Source organism: Carlito syrichta, unplaced genomic scaffold (genome assembly GCF_000164805.1).
Source record: "Carlito syrichta isolate Samal-C Ts95f unplaced genomic scaffold, Tarsius_syrichta-2.0.1 Scaffold305792, whole genome shotgun sequence".
In the NCBI taxonomy this organism is placed as follows: Eukaryota; Metazoa; Chordata; class Mammalia; order Primates; family Tarsiidae; genus Carlito; species Carlito syrichta.
Genome location: NW_007249888.1, coordinates 132,484 through 137,639, shown reverse-complemented (window position 1 = coordinate 137,639; position 5,156 = coordinate 132,484). Strand labels below are relative to the sequence as shown.

General features: G+C 44.6%; 1 pseudogene; it reads left to right on the top strand.

Moving 5' to 3' along the window:
• The first annotated feature begins 3,114 nt into the window (after window positions 1-3,114).
• On the top strand, window positions 3,115-4,753 carry LOC103264979 (annotated as a pseudogene).
• The last annotated feature ends 403 nt before the right edge of the window (window positions 4,754-5,156 follow it).

The window sequence follows — 5,156 nt, the reverse complement described above, 5'->3', positions numbered from 1 at the left end:
GAAAAGAAAAAAAAAAAAGAAATGTTGAGTCATCTGTGGCCAGCGACATGGGGAAAATGGTAAGACATCAATGGGAAGCACTCGGGTCCCTGACAAACCACCCTGTCCTATCCCCATCCCTGACACGAACTGCCTTTGAACATCTGGCTGCTGTTTGTACCACTTTTGAGAATATTCTGTTTTGGGCACTTGAAATAACTCTTATGGTTACAGAGGTGTCAGAATAGGGCTGGCCTCCCACTTCAGCATTTCTGGGTCTCTTTCCTTAAATCAAGTGCCTTAATTCCTTAGCCAGTTGGATCTCTGGGCAGCCTGCTTGGCTGGCCATTCAAACATGCCCAGACAGGTCTGAATCTGCAAGGAGTATTGTTTAGGCTTTATCCTGGGATTCCTGCTTTACATGCTTAATGTGTTCCCCATTTAGTACTGCATATTTTAATACAATAACCACTGTATGGTATGCTATTTTAAAAAATAGTAAAACAGTTTTTTGTTTTTAAGTTTATTTATTTATTTATTTATTTTGAGTTGGACTCTCACTCTGTCACCCAGACTGGAGTGCAGTGGCTGCCCCCGGCCACCGCGGCCTCGACCTGCTGGGCTCCGGTGATCCTTCCGCCCCAGCCTTCCAAGTAGCTGGAACTACAGGCGCGTGCTACCACACCCGGCTAATTTTTGATTTATTGTAGAGATGAGGTCTCGCCAAGTTGCCCAGGTGGGACTCGAACCTGCAGGCTCAGGTAATCCACTCACCTCAGCCTCCCAAAGGTGCGAGATTACAGACTGAGCCACTGAGCCCAGCTGTAAAACAGTTTTTTTGTTTTGTTTTGTTTTGTTTTGGGGTTTGTTTTTTTTTTTTTGAGTTGGAGTCTCACTCTGTCGCCCAGTCTGGAGTGCAGTGGCTGCTCCCGGCCGGCCACTGCAGCCTCGACCTGCTGGGGCTCCGGCGATCCTTCCGCCTCAGCCTTCCAAGTAACTGGAACTACAGGCGCGCGCTACCACGCCCAGCTAATTTTTTAATTTATTGTAGAGATGAGGTCTCACCAAGTTGCCCAGGCGGGTCTCGAACCCGCTGGCTCAGGCAATCCACTCACCTCAGCCTCCCAAGGCCGGGATTACAGGCTGAGCCACCGAGCCCGGCTTGTAAAACAGTTTTAAGCTAATTGAAAAGTATTTGTAAGGGAAAGCAGATTGTTTTAAAAAAAATCAGTATTATATACAAAACCCACAGTCATGAATTAAAATAAGTGGAGTCAAACATAGCCCTAAACTTCTATCATCTAGTTAAAATATTTCAAAATAATTTGTAGGTTTTTAAGGAACAGTCGATAGCATTAAAAGAAGATATCAGGTCAGGCTCAGTGGCTCAGCCTGTAATCCCAGCATCTTGGGAGGCCTAGGCGAGTGGATTGCCTGAGCCTGCAGGTTCAAGAGCAGCCCCAGGCAACTTGGTGAGACCTCATCTCTACAATAAGTCAAAAAAATTAGCTGGGTGTGGTAGCGCGCGCCTGTAGTTCCGGCTACTTGGAAGGCTGAGGTGGAAGGGATCGCTAGAGCCCAGCAGGTCAACGCTGGGGTGGCTTTGAGTATGCCACTGCACTCCAGCCTGGGTGAAGAGTGAGACTCCAACTCCAAAAAAAAAAAAAAGACACCAAAGGATAAATACTTTATTTTCTACAAATAAGTATTGTATTTCCATGGACACACTCTAATATTTCTCTAGATGAAAGGTTGCACCTAATCTGGTGGTATTAATCTGTGTTCTAGATCAGATAGAGACTACAGGACAGATGGGCTGCATATTTATTATTTATGTCCAAAACTTCAAGATACATATACATTTTAAATTGTTCCTTGGCCTCTTTTCCTGCCATGGCAGGAGTGACACTTAGATGGTAATTTCTAAACTTAAGAACTGCAGCAGTCGGGCTCAGTGGCTTAGCCTGTGATCTCGCACCTTTGGGAGGCTGAGGTAAGTGGATTGCCTGAGCCCGCGGGTTCGAGACCCACCTGGGCAGTGAGACCTCATCTCTACAATAAATCAAAAAATCAGCCGGGCGTGGTAGCTCATGCCTGTAATTCCGGCTACTTGGAAGGCTGGGGCGGAAGGATCGCCGGAGCCCAGCAGGTTGAGGCTGCGGTGGCCGGAAGCGGCCACTGCACTCCAGTCTGGGCGACAGAGTGAGACTCCAACTCAAAAAAAAAAAAAAAAAAAAAAAGAACTGCAGCTCTGTCTAACTTACACAAGACCCCTTTTTGAAAAGTAAAGATTTCAGCCAATCATCAGAATGGGTTCAGGTTCACAGGCAAAAATGGAAATGATTAAATTTTTTACTTTTCATAGAAATTAGGGTGAAGTAGAAATATGGTCTTCGTTGTTGTTGCTGTTTTTCCTGAAGAAGATATCAAATGACCAAGAGGAAATCTCTAACTTGTTATAGTTAGAGAAAATATCTTATATCAGTGTATTACAACTACACATTGTTAACAAGAATGGGTAGTGACACTGCCAGTATTAAACAAGTTCAAGAAGAATAGGAAAGAAAAGAACTTTTGAGAACATCATGTGCTTTCCTTAGCAGTGCTCAGACCGCAGGAGAACATGTGACTGAAGAACAGTTGTCGCAGAACCAGAGCGGAAAGGAATCTGAAGAGGCAAATCACTTTAAATTTCACTAATGAGAAAACACATCCGGGGTCTTGTTACTGGCAGATTCTGGATGAAATGTCAGATCTCCTGATTCTCTCGCTTCAATGTTCTTCCCCTACACCATTTGCCCAAAAGCAATCAAGAAAATGACGAGGGAGAGGAGACACTGCAACTTTGTGTATCAATGATGGTTATGATTTGCTCCTAGGAGCAAAGGAAAACAGAAGGAAATTTTCTACAGATCTCTAAATTGAAGAAATGACTTCAAAAATGCCTAAATATTCCCCAACAGTCTCACTGAGATAAGAAGGAATACTTACAAGCATCATGTGTCACTCACTCCTCCCCACCTTCAATAGTATATAAAGTCAAAGAACTAGGCTAAATAGGAGTCACAACATAAACATTATTAGGACTTTAGTGGGCTTTCTCTGCACCTGAACGACGCAGGGCTTGCAGTTGCTATGAAAGGGGCTTGGGGTCCAGTTTTACTTCTCCAAACTCCGAGGGACTGTGTGAAGCGGGAACATCAGCCATGCTCCAGATCACTTTGCCCAGTGACCTCTGAGGATGTACCTGTGTACTCCACTCAGAATGAATGGGCCAGCCCGGACCCTGTGCAGAGGGCCCCATTCATGGAGGTGATGCTGGAGAATTATGGAAATGTGGCTTCCCTGGCTTTTCCATTTACCTGTCCTTTTCTGGCCTCCCTAGTTGGTGCAAGGGAACTGCCATGGGGCCATGATCTCTGAGAACCCATGGGCAGGGAGGCCCTTGGATGTGTCTGTCTAGGGGGCGAGGCCAGAAATGAGATGGAAGGATTAACTCCAAAAAAACCAGAGTTCCAGCCGGGCTCAGTGGCTCAGCCTATAATCCCACGCCTTTGGGAGCCTGAGGTGAGTGGATTGCTTGAGCTCACGTGTTCGAGACCCGCCTGGGCAACTTGGCGAGACGTCATCTCTACAATCAATAAAAAAATTAGCCGGGCGTGGTAGCATCCACCTGTAGTTCCAGCTGCTTGGAAGGTTGAGACAGAAGTATCGCCGGAGCCCAGCAAGTCGAGGCTGCGGTGGCCGGGAGCGGCCACTCCACTCCAGTCTAGGCAACAGTGAGACTCCAACTCAAAAAACCCCAAAAAAACAAAAACAAAAACCAGAGTTCCTCAGACTGACATCCAGAGGGCTGCCAGGGAATGTTCCTCAGCACCCAGCATCTTGCCCTTGGGAGCGGCCTAGAATGACCCCAAGGTCACTGGATAGTTATAACAAAATCAAAGCAGGGAGATTTCATAGATGGGTCATCCAGGCATCATGAACTCTGTGCTGTGCAGAGTGGGGAAAAAAAGTGTGGGAAATTAGGAACGAATATTAGTGTCCACACACAACTTGCTATGAGTTAGACAGTTCCTAGTGGTCAGTTACGAATGTGGAAATGTGACATATTTCGGTAGAATGACAGACTTTCACTGACATTAGAGATGTCACACTGGTGAAAATTCTTGGATGCAAGAATGTGGAAAAGATTTCAGATATAATTATTACTTCTTAGGCTTCAGATAATTCACACTGGAAATAAACCATTTAAATGTAAAGAATGTGGGAAAGATTTAAATTCAGACATAGCCTTGATTCAGCATCAAAGAATCCACACTGGGGAAAATCTATGAATGTAAGGAGTGTGGCAAGGCCTTCAGGAGCAACTCAGTTTTCCTTCAGCATGGGAGCTTCCACCCTGGGGAGAAACTATGAATGCGACTAATGTTGGAAAACTTTCAATTGTAGCCAAGCTTCATAGTCCATCAGCGAATGCACACTGGGAAAAAAACTTATGAATGTAAAGCGTGTGGGAAATAATTAAGCTTTAACATAGCCTTGACTCAGCATCAGTGAATTTACACTGCAGAGAAGCCTTTTGAATGTAAGGGAAGGCATTCAGTCAGAAAATAACCCTGCTTCAGCAAAAGCGAGTTTGCACAGGTGAGAACCCTTCTGAGTGTAAGATATGCAGGAAAACTTCAGTTGATGTGGAAGATTCAGAAGACTCATTCTGCATTAGAAACCCCACACTCAGAAAACACCAGAGCAGCCACTGGACTATCCATAGTTAGGCTTACTATGCCCCTCCTTGTTTCTCCCTGTGTTCTTGATTTTTAACAACGTCCTCACTGTCCTTCCTGGCTGATTCTTCACCATCTGCTTCTGTTCATATGGCTCTGTATATTTGGCATGCCCACTTCTCTACCTGTTCAGTCGTATGTTTAATTCTGACTCTTCGCTTCCATCATGACATCTTCCTCAAATTCTCTGAGTCCTTGCCTTCCCAACATAAATATTCTTTACAGTTAGAAAAGGCAAAAACAAAAAACAAACCCTAAAACTTACAAACATAAAAGGAAATGTAGGTTTCCAGATTTAAAAGATAAACTTAGTGCCCAGCAAAATGAATTGGAGAAAAACTTACATTCAAGAACATCACTATGAATTACATTCAAGAACATCACTATGAA